The sequence below is a fragment of the Hyla sarda genome, chromosome 1, assembly GCF_029499605.1.
Source record: "Hyla sarda isolate aHylSar1 chromosome 1, aHylSar1.hap1, whole genome shotgun sequence".
Classification (NCBI taxonomy): Eukaryota; Metazoa; Chordata; class Amphibia; order Anura; family Hylidae; genus Hyla; species Hyla sarda.
The window spans coordinates 154,781,836-154,797,197 of record NC_079189.1 but is presented as its reverse complement, the minus strand read 5'-3'; positions in this window follow the sequence as shown (position 1 = coordinate 154,797,197).

Genomic DNA, 15,362 nt, shown 5'->3' with positions numbered 1-15,362 from the left:
GTGAATGTTTGTGCATCCCGGCCTGCAACTGATTGAGTTGTTTTAAGGTCCATTAAGTGAGTGCTGATCAATAAGAATGACACTTGTTATTGTTCAGCCATCAGCCTGTGTAAAAGGTACAGCACCAGGAAAATCATGAAAGACCAGCTAGGAGCACTAGGGCAGCAGGGGATATGTCAGGTGAGTAAAGGCTTTTGTACATTTTTAAGGCATTAACCCATTGTATGGTCTCCAGCTGCTGTTACAGGTCATAGTGGAGATTATGAGGCAATAGAAAATCCTCAAAGTAACCTTGCACAGCTCACACATTCATGCAGTTTTCCAAACATCGTAGGACACAGGACTCCAGCACACATAACAGACCTCCATCAAGTTATGATAAAGGTATTTTGATGTTGGAAGGTTAACTCTGGTATGTCTGGCAAAACACTGCTCCTCTGCATCTAAGAAATGTAGCTGTCCTACTTATGATAAACACAGCAATTGCAATGTCTGTTTACGCTAAGCTGCTCTATGTCTGGGAAAATACAGTTGTGGTGTCTGGGGTGTTCCAACAGTGTAGCAGGGTCTGGTGGTATTACCCTGTGGGGTAAGGTGTTATTAATCCCTGATTAGTCGTGACGCCAGGATGTGGTTGTTTTCTGTATAAGGCCCTGCCAACAACCAACCCAGAAACGGCAGGCAATAAAGAAATTTCCACAGCAGGAATTATGAGATAACTGTACCTTTTACTTAAACTTCTTATGAAACAGTCTTTACAGTTATGCAGTTTCTCTAGAGGCAACCGGGATGCAGAATTCCTCACAGGCTTGCTGGGACTTGTAGTATTGAGATTATTTATGCAGGCCAATGTGCTACTAATTTTATTGTTGAGTAATAGTGACTAGAAATTGTAGATACAGCTTGATAACTCATGTTTTGAAGTGGCTGCAGGTTCCTTAGGCTTTGGCCTAGTTGCAATTGTGCAGAAATTGGTATTGCTGTAGTGTACAGGATGAAGAGCAGGAACCAAGAGAGTTTATGCTTGCTTGAGTGCCAGGAACTAAGAGAGTGAATTTAGAGACTACAGCCCCTTATATACTAGGGGGGCTGGACTAAAGCCCATTGGTTGCAAAGCCTGTAGGTCTTGTACCGAGGGAACTCTGGGTACATCACATTACGGTAGATCACATGACCCAGGAAGGTCCTATACATTTGTACAACTTTAAATACACTAAACAATATGCACAATACATTTACAATGCTTTTATATAAAGCAGTAACTGATGAAAAGGGGGGGGGGGGAGCCCTGCAGGAGAGCCCTATGGACTGCAGGGACTCTTCCTGAGGATACTTAGGAAGGGAACAGGACCATGTCATGTACTGGGACACCACACAGTTATGCCCAGAATCAGACCTGCATGCCCATGCCCTGCCCATGCTCCTAGTCGGCCCCGAAATAGTGGGAGAACGGGAGCACAGAACAGGATCAGGTAAGTATGGTTGCACCGACAGGGTGTGAGAGCAGACTGCCTGCTAATATAGGAGCCAGAACAGGTGAAAAGCCAATGAGGTCAGCTGACATAAGAGAACAATGGCATTTCCACAGTAACCAGAATAACAAAAGATCTCAGTGCATATTAACCCTTCGGGTTCTTACACTCCCGCTCTGCCATAGCGCTGTATTGAGGGGGCATGTCGGCCGCCTCTTCGTGCCAGAGAGCTGGGGCCCCATACAGGAGATTGTGGGGGCCCCAGCGGTCGGACCACCTGCGATCTGAAACGTATCCCCTATCCTGAGCATAGGGGATACGTTTTTCGGGACTGGACTACTACTTTAAGGACCAGGCCAATTTAAGTTAGCATTTTCGTTTTTTCCTCCTCTTCTTCTTAACTCTTTTATATTTTCTTCCACAGACCTATATGAGACCTATATGAGTAATGACATCACTCATTTTACCATAAAATGTATGGCGCAACCCAAAAAATATTATTTATGTGAGGAAATTGAAAAGAAAATTTTGGAAGGTTTTCTTTTCATGCTGTACACTTTACGGTAAAAATTACATGTTTTCATTATTCTGTGGGTGAATATGATTAAAATGATACCATGTTATATGCTTTTTATAATTGTACCACTTTAAAAAAATCTCAAACTATTTTAACAAAATTAGTATGTCTGAAATTGCCCTATTTTGACCATTGTATGAGGGCTAATTTTTTACGCTGTGATCTGTAGTTTTTATTGGTACCACTTTTGCTTATATTTTACATAAATGTTTTATTAAAAATTTTTGGAATGAAATGTGACAAAAAGCAATTTTGGACTTTTTTCTAACGTTTACACCGTTCACAGTACGGGATTCACAGTACGGGATGCTTTTATGCATGCATATTTATAAAAAAAAATTACGCTTTTTGGGGGTAAAATGGGATAAAGGGACAATTTACATTTTTATTGGGGAGGGTATTTTTTACATTTTTTAAAACTTTTTTTTACACTTTTTTAACTGTAATTTTTTATTAAAGGTTTTACATTTTACAAAACAAGTACAAAATAAGGACATGTAAAATACATCAAAAGGGGTCTTGAACCCAAATACAAGTGGTAAAACGGTATAGAAAAGAGCATGAAAGAAGCCATACCATGAATAACATAGGAGTACAATGTCAACTCACAGGTGGTCACTATAAGGCCTTAATGCCAAATTTATCAAAAAACATTAACAGGAGTTCTGCAACCAGGTATTAAACATGAAAACACTAGCACGAAGGGCAACAAACAATGGGAAAGGGAGGGGTGGAGAAACAAAAAGGGACTCTTGGACAGGGTTTCTTGGACAGAGCATGATAGGATAAGGGTAAAAGATAAATAAGGGGGTCCAAGGGAACAGAAACACCCAAGACATCAGTCAGCAAACGTTGAACCACTTTCCAGTAGTCCACTATAAGCGAGCAGGACCAGAAAGTGTGGAAAACCGATCCCAGTCCAACCCCACAGCGGCAGCACTGAGGGGGGATATCGGGGTTCAAATTATTCAGCAACTCCGGGGTAGAAATAGTGGGGTTTAAGACAGCTTACGAGCGACCCATATAGCGGTGTGGGGGAGGGTCACTATCTGGAGGATGAAGAAGAAAGGAGTAGATATCAGAGAGAAGTCCTCTCGACTGAGGTCCCCCACGGCATAATCGTTCAAAGCTAATAGATTGGGAAACCACCATGGAACCAAGCGTGGAGGACATAAAATGCCGTAATTGCAAATAGTGAAACCGCTCAGAGGGGGGAGTTCCCAGCGAGAGACCAGCTGATCAAAGGAGAGAAGTGAGCGAGAAAGAGGGTGAACTACATCTGCCCAACAATAGAGGCCCGGGAACCCCATTCCCGCACCATAACAGAGGACAAGCCAGGAGGAAAATCAGGATGATAGAGAAAGGACCTCATAGGAGAAGGATAAGAAAACAGTTTGAACTTCCTAGAGCAGTAACCCCACATATACCTAGAAAAAGACATGGGACCCAACAATGGAGACGGAGAGACAGTAGGAAATGGGATACACCAGAGGAGAGCATTGGACCTGCCCAGTAGTATTTCGTTACATCAGGAACCACTAAATGATCCACTATCCATCATAACCGACGTCGGAAGACGATGCCTCTTAGCATCCCAGATAAACCGAAAAATGGGTGACTGAAAAGAACGAAGGGTAGACAGGGGAACACAAACCGGTAGCGTCTCAAAAAAATATAAAAAAATACAACAATACAAAACCGTCATTTTAATCGCCGCAATACGTCTGAAAAATTATATATACTGAGACCTCCACTTCTCCATAAGAGCCCTGAGTCCACGGAAAAGGAAAATAGTAGGATAGAGCAAAGAATAGTGCAAGGTGATGTGAACCCCGAGATACCTAATTGCAGAAGTTGACCACTTAAAATAGTAATTAGCCCTCTAAAGAGTAGATAAGGACAGAGGAAGGTTCAAGGGAAGGAGAGATTAACCTTTTAGCCAGAAACTACACCATAAGCGTGAAGAACCATATATAGACTAGGAAGAGAAAGCAAAAGGATGGGAGAGTAAGCAAAACATCAGCAAATAGGCAAATCTTAAATTCCCTATCATGAAGGAAGATGCCCGTAATATCCGAATCCCTCCCCCAGATCATGGCGGCAAGAGGCTCAATACACAATGCGAAGATCAGGGGGGATAACAGACAACCCTGTTGAGTACCACTAAATAAAGGAAATGTAGGAGAGGGGGCATGAGAAAGTTTAAGAGAGGCAGTAGTGTTAAAGTGAGCGCTCCGGTCACCTCCTCTGGATCGGAGCGCTCGCTGCCTCTGCCCCAGTCTGCGGCTTCCCTGCGCGTCCCGGTTAGACACGCTGACCGGGAGCGCAGGGTTTCCTCCGTCGGGGATGCGGTTAGTGTGGCGGCCGGTCCCCGCACACACACGCCGCATCCCGAGTTCTCTTACACACGGTCCCATCCCCTTGCGCTGCCTCTTCCTCCCGGCGCGTGTGACCCCGCTCCTTAGGGCGCGCGCGCCGGCTTCATGAAATTTAAAGGGCCAGCACACCATTGATTGGTGCCTGGCCCTTACTGTCTATAAAAGTCTCCAGCCCCTTCCTGCCCTCAACGGATCTTTGTGCCTCGGGCATCAGAGAAAGCGTTCCCATTATTAAAGTGTTCCCTGCCTGTTGCCGACCCTTGCCCGTGACCACCGCCTCTGAACCTTTGCTGCCTGCTTAGACCTGTTGCTAGTGACTACCGCTTCTGAACCTGTGCTACCTGCCCTGACCTTTGACTACGCTTCTGCCCATTCCTCCTGTACCGCGCCTATCTCAGCAACCAGAGGGGTTGAGTCGCTATCTTTTGGAACGACCTGGGGGTTACCTGCCACAGCAAGACCATCCCGCTTTGCGGCGGGCTCTGGTGAAGACCAGTAGCTCCTTAGATTCCGTTCCCTGGGTACAGCCCACGCCATCACTCCTCTGGTCCAGTGGATCCACCTCCAGTCACCTGTCCGGACCGTTACAGTAAGATCCGGCCATGGATCCCGCTGAGGTACCTCTTCCTAGCCTTGCGGATCTCACTACCGTAGTGGCTTAGCAGACACAGCAGATCGCCCAGCAAGGTCAACAGCTGGCCCAGTTGACCGCCATGGTGCAGCAGCTCCTGCCTGTCCAGCAACAGCCGACTCCTCCACCTATGCCGGCGGCTCCGCCTCAGCCAACAGACGTCTCTTCTTCCAGAATCCGCTTGTCCCTGCCTGACAAGTATGGCGGAGATCCGAAGCAGTGCCGTGGGTTCCTGTCGCAGTGCTCACTCCACCTTGAATTATTGGCCGAACGTGCCAAGGTGGCCTTCATTCTCAGTCTGTTAACAGGGAAGGCCCTGGCCTGGGCTACACCTTTGTGGGACCGCTCTGATCCAGCCACTACCTCCGTCCAGAATTTTTGCCAAGAGTTCCGCAGCGTATTCGAGGAACCTGCCCTGGTGTCCTCTGCTGAGACTGCTTTGCTGAACCTGACCCAAGGAGGTTCTACCGTGGGTGATTACGCCATCCAATTCCGCACCCTTGCCTCCGAGTTGAATTGGAATGAGGATGCTCTATGTGCCACGTTTAAGAAGGGACTATGCAGTGAGATCAAGGACGTCCTGGCTGCACGTGAAATGCCAACTACCCTTAGTGAGCTTATACTGCTGGCCACTAGGATTGACAAGCGATTCCTGGAGAGAAAAGAGGAACTGCTGCATGAAAAGGAGAAAGCTCGTCCAAGACGCTATCCTCAGCTGGCTCCGGTTTTTCAGTGTCCACCGCAACCCTTCTCTGGGCCTCCCGCTGTGGAGGCCATGCAGGTGGATCGGTCTCGCTTGACCACCCAAGAACGGAGTCGTCGTAGAAATGAGAATCTGTGTCTGTACTGCGCCAGTACCGAGCACTTCCTTAAAGATTGTCCTCTCCATCCTCCGCGTTTGGAAAACGCGCGCACCTAGTGAACGTGGGAGAGGCGTTGCTAGGTGTGGATTCCTCCTCTCCACGTCTTACATTATCTGTACAGCTCACTGTGCCTGCCAGGTCTACCTTCACTGCCACCGCCTTCCTGGATTCTGGATCTGCCGGCAACTTCATCCACGCCTCTCTGGTTGATAAGTTCCAGATTCCTGTGGTCTGTTTGCCCAAGCAACTCTTCATTTCTAACGTCAACGGCGAGAGACTTTCTGCCACTGTGCAGTACCGCACTTTGCGTTTACAGATGAACATCGGGTTTTCGCATACAGAGACTTTGGAGTTCTTGGTTCTTCCATACTGCTCCTCTGAACTCCTCTTGGAACTGCCATGGCTTTAGCGTCACTGTCCCATCCTGGATTGGTCCTCCGGAGAGATCCTGAAGTGGGGTTCCTCTTGTTCTGGCTGTTGTCTCAAGTCTGTTTTTGTCAAGCAACACCCCACTGTTCCTCCACCACCTGGTCTTCCGGAGCCTTACCACTGCTTCGCTGATGTTTTTTGCAAGAAACAGGCCGAAGTTCTTCCACCTCATAGACCCTAGGATTGTCCTATCGACTTGGTGCCTGGGACTACCCCACCCCAAGGTAGAATCTACCCACTCTCACCACCAGAGACTCTCGCCATGTCGGAGTACATTCGTGAAAATCTACAATGAGATTTTATAAGAAAATCCTCCTCTCCTGCTGGGGCTGTTTTTTTCTTTGTTTCCAAAAAGGACGGCTCCCTCCGTCCTTGCATTGACTATAGAGGACTAAACAAGATTACGGTCAAGAATCGTTACCCTCTCCCCTTGATCTCTGAGCGATTTGACCGTCTCCGAGGGGCTAGGATCTTCACCAAATTGGATCTGCGGGGAGCTTATAACCTGATCCGAATCCGTGAGGGGGATGAGTGGAAGACTGCTTTCAACACACGGGATGGCCATTTTTAATACCTAGTGGTGCCATTTGGTCTTTGCAACGCGCCAGCTGTGTTTCAGGAATTTGTCAATGACATTTTTAGAGACTTGCTCTACACCTGCGTGGTTGTATACCTTGACGACATCCTCATCTTCTCCACCAACCTGGACCAACATCGGGTCCATGTCCGTCTTGTTCTTTCGCGCCTAAGAAAGAATCAACTATATGCTAAGTTCGAGAAGTGCCTGTTTGAGCGGTCCAGTTTGCCCTTCCTAGGGTACATCATTTCAGCCCGGGGTCTACAGATGGACCCAGCCAAGCTCTCAGCCGTACTGGACTGGCCACGCCTCTCTGGACTCCGTGCCATTCAAAGATTTTTGGGTTTTGCAAATTATTATAGGCAATTCATTCCCCATTACTCCACTCTGGTGTCTCCCATAGTAGCTTTGACCAAGAAAGGGGCTAATCCTAAATCATGGCCTTCTCAAGCTGAAGAGGCTTTCCAGTCTCTGAAAGCCTCTTTTGCCACAGCACCTGTACTCTCCAGACCTGACCCCACTAAGCCTTTTTCGCTGGAAGTGGATGCCTCCTCTGTGGGAGCCGGAGCCGTACTCACCCAAAAGTCACCCAGGGGCAAGACTCTCACTTGCGGCTTCTACTCCAAGACCTTCACTCCCGCCGAGAGAAACTATTCTATTGGTGACTGGGAACTTTTGGCCATAAAATTGGCACTCGAGGAGTGGAGGCATCTTCTCGAGGGTTCCATCCACCCTGTGTGTATTTTCACGGACCACAAGAACCTTGCCTACCTCCAATCCGCTCAAAGGCTGAATCCACGTCAGGCTCGCTGGTCATTGTTCTTTGCTCGCTTTAACTTTCTGATTCATTTTCGTCCAGCAAGCAAGAATATCAGGGTGGACGCCCTTTCCCGCTCTTCCGATGTGGCGGGCGACGAAACTACTCCCCTTAGCGCCCTTTCCCGCTCTTCCGATGTGGCGGGCGACGAAACTACTCCGCCTTAGCGCATAATTGCCATTGCTCCTGTGGATCTGCGCTCTTTCCCTCCAGGCAAGTCCTATGTGCCCCCACGGCAGCGGCTACGTGTCCTCAAGTGGGGCCATGCCTCTTTATTTGCAGGTCATCCTGGGGTACAGAAGTCTCTCCAGCTTATCTCCCAAATATACTGGTGGCCTACTATGGAAAAAGATGTCTCGGACTACGTCCAAGCCTGTATGATTTGTGCTCAGGACAAGTCACCTCGCCTGAAGCCGACTGGTTTTCTCTTGCCCCTCCCTATTCCTTAGACTCCGTGGTCTCATATCGCCATGGACTTTGTTACCGACCTTCCCTCCTCCAACGGAATGACGGTCATTTGGGTCGTAGTAGATAGCTTCTGTCTGAAGTAGGTGTTCCGTCTGCGCCAGTATTGGCCAAACAGTTTTTCCAACACATCTTCCGCCTCCATGGTCTTCCCAAGCACATTGTCTCTGACCGAGGGGTACAGTTTGTTTCTAAATTCTGGAGGGCGCTATGCGGTCAGCTCGGGGTCAAGTTGGACTTCTCATCTTCCCATCACCCTCAGTCCAATGGCCAAGTTGAGCGGGTGAATCAAATTTTGGGAAAATACCTACGCCACTTCGTCTCCTCACGCCACAATGACTGGTCCGATCTGCTTCCCTGGGCAGAATTTTCCTATAATTACAAGCACTCCTCTGCCTCTAACAAGTCTCCATTTTTTGTAGTCTTTGGTCGCCATCCTCTTCCACCGCTGCCGCTGACTTCCCCTTCTCTTCTGTACCTGCAGTGGATGACCTTGTCCGGGATTTCTCTTCTGTCTGGCGAGAGACTCGCACCGCTCTCCTTAAAGCCTCTGGCGGACAAGAAACGCAGAGCTCCTCTAGAGTTTTTCCCCGGTGACAAGGTGTGGCTCTCCTCCAAATATATACGTTTTAGGGTCCCAAGCTACAAGTTGGGTCCCCGCTACTTGGGACCCTATAGAATCAAGAAGCGAATCAATCCGGTGGGACCCTATAGAATCAAGAAGCGAATCATTCCGGTGTCCCACCAACTCCATCTCCCTCCCTCCCTCAGGATTCCCAACTCCTTCCATGTCTCCCTCCTAAAGCCTGCCATTTATAATCGTTCTCCCCCAAGGTCTCTACTCCTAACCCTGTGTCCGGCACCACGGATGTGATCTCTGTCAAAGAAATTTTGGCGTCCAAGCTCATCCGGGGAAGAAGATTTTTTTTGGTCGACTGGGAGGGCTGCGGTCCTGAGGAGAGATCTTGGGAGCCTGAGGAGAACATCTTGGATCGCAGCCTCATCCCCAGCTTTCTTGGTTCCAAAAGGAGGGGGAGACCTAAGGGGGGGGGGGTACTGTTACAGTGAGCTCTCCGGTCCCCTCCTCTGGATCGAAGCGCTTGCTGCCTCTGCCCCAGTCTGCGGCTTCCCTGCACGTCCCGGTCAGACATGTTGACCGGGAGTGCAGGGTTTCCTCCGTCGGGGATGCGGCTAGTGTGGCGGCCGGTCCCCGCACACACGCCGCATCCCGAGTCCTCTTACCCGCGGTCCCGACCCCTTGCGCTGCCTCTTCCTCCCGGTGCGCGCGGCCCCGCTCTTTAGGGCGCGCGCGCGCCGGCTTCATGAAATTTAAAGGGCCAGCGCACCATTGATTGGTGCCTGGCCCTTACTGTCTATAGAAGTCTCCATCCCCTTCCTGCCCTCGCCGGATGTTTGTGCCTCGTTCCTCAGAGAAAGCGTTCCCATTATTAAAGTGTTCCCTGCCTGTTGCCAACCCTTGCCCATGACCACCACCTCTGAACCTTTGCTGCCTGCCTAGACCTTACTTCACTTTAAGTATGTGACTTTCCTTGTATTAGTAATAAACGCACCAGTTTATTGAACACATTTTGTTATAAACAAAAAATTTGATGACCACTGTAGAGAGAAAAATCGTTTCGTCATAGACTTTCTTGAAATGTGTCTCTAGTTAAATTGTTTCTTTGGTCCTCCATCTTAAAGTAATGGCTTCCTTGCTTGTCAGGCACTTGGCAACTCGAATTAGTGAGCGGTACTTTGGCATCATGTCTTCATGTCTGCGACCTCAATACGTCATGTTGAACCTGGTGTGGTGTACTTCGGATGCGGCTGACAAATCTCTTGTCCCTCCTGGATACATCTCGGATACATCTGGGTTGGCTCCGACTGGACGTCTCTTGCATCTCGGGAAGCTCTGTTCCCAGGATCTCTTGGTTCCGGATAAAAAGACGTTAGGATCCCGCCATCTTTCCTTCCATTCACACGTGATCCCATCTTGGGCAATCACCTAGGCTTAAGAAAACAAACAGTATGAGCAAAACGCAACATAGACTTTATCAGACATACACCTGCCTATTTTAGGCCTTTTTGACTTATGCCATTTATCAGCTAGCAGCTAAGTTGAGGATACTTCGGTTTCTACCAAAGAAAACAAACTACAGGGGGATCAAGAATAGATTTAACTATTCATCTTCTGTTAGGCTATTACTGCCCTAGGTTTTACGTCTATTTAGGATAATAATCCAATCAATATTTGAGACTACCTCTAAACAGAGTTACATATGTTGAATGAAACGCGGTGACAACAAGTTAGTCACAGATGAGACAAAAACAACATGGTTTAGTAACCGCTGCTTATTTTCAGTTTTACTATACCACCACCACATGGGAATTTATGATGTGTCTCCATCTTCAAATTTGGAATTGTTTTAATTTCAGTTCCGGCTCTTGTGGATCCCTCTGGGTTGTCCATGGCTACTTTTCTTTGCTGTCTTTTAAGACTGAAAATAAAAACTCACACAAACATCATATTAATGATCCTGTGGAAAAATGTAATTAGTAGTCAATAATCATTAACTATTATTTAGCATGATTGACTTGCTATAATTATTAATGCAATTAAGCAATTTTTTTAATTCACTGGACACTCCTGTCTCAGATATAAAACTTTTCTTCTATTAATTCACTTTAAGAATTAAAGAAATCTAAAGTATTTTAGTCTTCCCTTCCATCAGAGTGACTTAAAATCAACTCACAGTGCAGCTGTGACCTTTGATCTCTTTACTGACATGTACCTAGGACTAGGAATGTGCTCATTCCCCCCTCCCATCTCTAGGATGGTGGGCAGAATTCTGGGACATGCAGCCTCTGCAAGAATTGATTGCATACATGACACAGCTCTGGAAACAAACTGTGGTTCTGAGGAATGTGCTCCTCACCCCTCCCCTATCTTAGGAGACATTTAAAGCAATTAGGGTTAAGTAACAGAAACATTTAAATATTGTTTTGCACTTTTTATCACAAAACAAATTAACTGGTTTCATGTACTCTGCTATGTGGGCAATTTTCTATGAAAAGGTTTAAATGCTGCATAAACAATGGTTGGGAAAATCTGTAAAAAGATTTCTGATCTTTACTTATTACTTTGAATTGCATACAATAAATTAAGTTTCTCCTAACTTCACTGTCCTGTGTCTACACAACACTTTTTACTTGGCCTCAGCAAACAACCCATAAGACATTGCACACTATCTTATGGCTGACAATTATAACATGAATGACTACAGAATCTATAAGTCAAAATGTTGTGGACAAAAACATACCAAAATTTGACACAATATGGCAGCATTCACTACAACCTCACTATGACAACCGAGTAACATACTAGATGGCATCTAACTGGCTGGAATATATATGAACACAAGAACAACACATATATATCTAACCATGCATACCATGGGTATCGGATATCTGCCTAAGATGAGAAGACCATGACCAATCTAATGATACTTTGATAATATAAAACCAATATGGATATATGATGCTGGGCGATAGATTTTTGCCAATACCGCTATACCAGTCGGGCCCCTCCCCCACCCTCCGAGTCAATAAAAAAATTAAACTTACCCGTAATGGGGGTGGTCCGGGCCATCCATCCATCCTTCCTTCCTGTAGTGTCCGAGGGCGTTCCGAGTGAAGAGTGAACCGGTCCGGGCTGTCCTTCTTCTCAGGGGGTCCTCTTCTCCACTCCGGGCAGGCTCCGGCCTAGTACACTGCATAGACGCCGCTACGCCGTGACGTCAGGTGCGTCGATGTGCACGGGTGTCACTGCGCAGCGGCGTCTATGCAGCGTACTAGGCCGGAGCCTGCCCGGAGTGGAGAAGATGACCGCCCGGACCGGTTCACTCTTCACCCGGAACGCCCCCGGACACTACAGGAAGGAAGGAAGGATGGATGGCCCGGACCACCCTGACAGGTAGGGGGAGAGAAGCGGGTGGCGGCGGCCTATGGCCCCGCAAAAGCCACTGCAGATCATTGATTTAAAGCCCCCGCTTTAAATCAATGATCTGCAGCGGTGTCGCAGGGGGTTAAATAGCCAATAACTTATACCGGAATATCGGTATAAGTTATCCGCTATCGGCCCTAACCTGCAACGGGTATCGGTATCGGTATCGGCCCTAAAAAAACGATATTGGTTGATCCCTACTAAGTAGATATCTCTACTCCCCGACTGGCATTTAGAGATGCAGTAAAGATGAAACTTCAGAAATTGGCCTACTTATGTTATACACAAAATGGCCGACATCATGCTCTTATACTATAAAACATATTAAACATAGTCATTCATTTTTGGGGTGTACAAAATGCATGACAAGACGTAAATTCTGGAGAGTTGCAAAAATAAATGGCCATCCCAGCCTATCAAAGGGCTTTTCTGCATCCAAACTAAGAATCAACGCTTGCTCAGACCTCAGATTGATCAAATCAACAAGACCCACTACTCTTCTAGTGTTATCACCTCCCTGACGGCAAGGTATAAACCCAACCAGGTCCTTATGGATAAGGGAGGGAAGGAAGAAGCAAAAGCGGACAGCTAAGACCTTAGAAAATTGCTTCAGGTCAGAATTCAGAAGAGCAATGGGTCTATAACCGGAGCAATCGTGAGGAGGATCTTTACCAGGTTTAGGCAGCAAAGTAATCAAGAGTGTAAAAAGGACTGCGGGATCTCCTCACCCTCCATAAAGGAATTAAAAAGAGGAACAGGTTTAGGTACAAGGATAGAAGAATAGGTCTTATAATACAAATAGGTAAATCTGTCCGGATTGGGAGAGTGACCAGCAGGAAGAGACAGGAAAAGCTCATCACTAGTAATGGGAGCTTTAAGAACCTCCCGGCCCACCCCGACAAAATCGGTAAACCACATCGTGAGAGATGTGAGAAGCATCTAGATCAGCTGCACGCTCCACCAAGTCAGACGGAAGCTAAGAGGGAAGAGAATATAGTCAGTGTAATAATAATAGTCAGAGTAACAGTAATAGTCAACTAGAAGACGAGAAACATCAGCCAGATGAAAATGAAGAACCCCAGAAGAGTCTTTCAGAGTTGAGGGAGACTGGGTAACCACTCTGTCACGTAGGCGTCTAGCCAACATGGTATGAGCTTTATTACCTTTTTCATAAAAATGTTGCTCCACATGAAGGAAAGCAAGATCATCCAATTGAGCCCTAGCAGTCACCAGTCGTCTCAGAACCTAGAGAGAGGGAGAAGACAGTAAAAGAGCTTCCATATGAGCAATTTGCACCTTAAAGGGGTACTCCGGTAGCCAATGTGTTTTTTCAGTTTTTACTTACCCTTGCAGGTGAGTTTTTTTGTTATCTCTGGTCTCGTGCTTGCTCTTTGTTTTTCTTTCTTTTCCTTTCTTTGCACAAGTGTGCCCATGTAGTGTAGCATCTATTTCCGTTTTGCCTTTGTTTTAGAAACTTAAGCTCCCAGCATGTCTTGTAGCCTGCCCAACTTGTTTTGCGTTGCCGCCTAGCCCTGTTTGTGGGCGGCTTTTTTTTTTTCCCCTTTATCACTCCCTTTCCCGCAATGGCTCATTAGTATACTCATCCTACCCACTGTCACCCCACAGTCCCCACATCAGGGAATGAATGTGACCCGCGGGCGCTGCTCTCCACCCCGCCCCCCCCAATGAATTGTCAGCCGAAGCGATGTCCCTACATTAGGGAACTAAGCATATGTGACCTGCGGGTGCTGCTCTGCTTCCTGACCTTCCACCCCCCTCTCACCCCCCCCAAAGCAATGTCCCCACAAGGGTTAAAGGACATCTGAAATGCAAAACTTTCCATATTCCTGTGCCCAGCTGCAAAAATAAACAAAATAAACATTGACTCACTTTTCAGCATTCCCCTGTTGCTACGGTAATGGCCTCGCAGTCACGGGAACATTACAGAGCCGTCAGCCTATCACCTGCCTCAGCGATGTCCCGCCTCGGCCGGTGATAGGCTGAGCGCACTGTTATGTAAGGAGCCATCTAGAACCTGGCAAGTCCAGGATGGCACAGATGGCCGGCAAATCAGTGGAGGAGCAGAGAACAGCAGTGCGTCCATCACGTTGGTCCTGGAGAGCAAACCGGAGGGACACGGGTAAGATATTTGAGCTGAGCACAGGACAGACAACAAGGGCTGCAACAACCGTCTCTTGCGCAGGGTAATCCATGAAATATCTTGGTACAGCTTGAAGGGGGCGCCATCAAAGTTGAAATGTTTAAGTGAATGTGCTTTAGCCATGATCTGCTCATTCAGTAGGAAATCAGCAACACAGCAGGTGACATGCCTAGGAGGACCATTGGAGGGGTGGGGACGAAGGGCTCTGTGAGCACGATCCAATTTTATCGCTTGAGAAGGTGACTTGCCCAATATCCTGTTAAAGATGGCTTCCAGTGTGACATGAAGGTCTTATGCCTGGGTAGCCTTGCTGTTGATGAGATCCTCCACGTGGCTGTGCAAATCATTAGGGAAGTCTGACTCTGCTGCAATGGTGGTTTGAAGTTGAGCGAGCCATCAGAGCCAAAATGATGAGCTGCAGGGGCTTGTGGACCCAGTGAGGGACCCTGGGGAAAGGTCGCTGGGGAGGAGCCCACCAGCTGCCTAGTGGCCGACATGGCCCTTTGCGGTTTAGGTTCCTGGATCGGATAAGGAGAGGGCTCCTGTGGCACTCCATCACCCAGAAGGCCCAAGGGTGAAGCAGGTGGAGCAGTCCAATCTGAGACAGGCTCAGCAGATTGTATAGGTGAGGCAGAGGAAGGGCTGAGGGCTACCACAGGGCAGAGTGGAGGAGAGGGGATATGAGGCAGGCCCTTTACCAGTGCAGCCCAGGAAAGCCGCCTACTCCCAGGGGAGAAGAGGGCCTGAGAACCTTGTGGGGATAACAAAGAGAGTGCCGCTGGAACAGGGAATGTGACAGCAGGTGAGGCGGGGGGTCCACTTACCGGCAGACCAGTATCTGCAGTTGTAAAGTCCGGGTCCCTTGCATCAGGTTGCAACGCTTCCAAACCTCCGGCAGGAGTAGGAGAGAATCGGCAAGACGGCGGCCGTAGTACAGAGCGGCCACGAGGCTGAAGCTCCTGGGTGAGTGTGGCAGGCTGCTGTAGCTG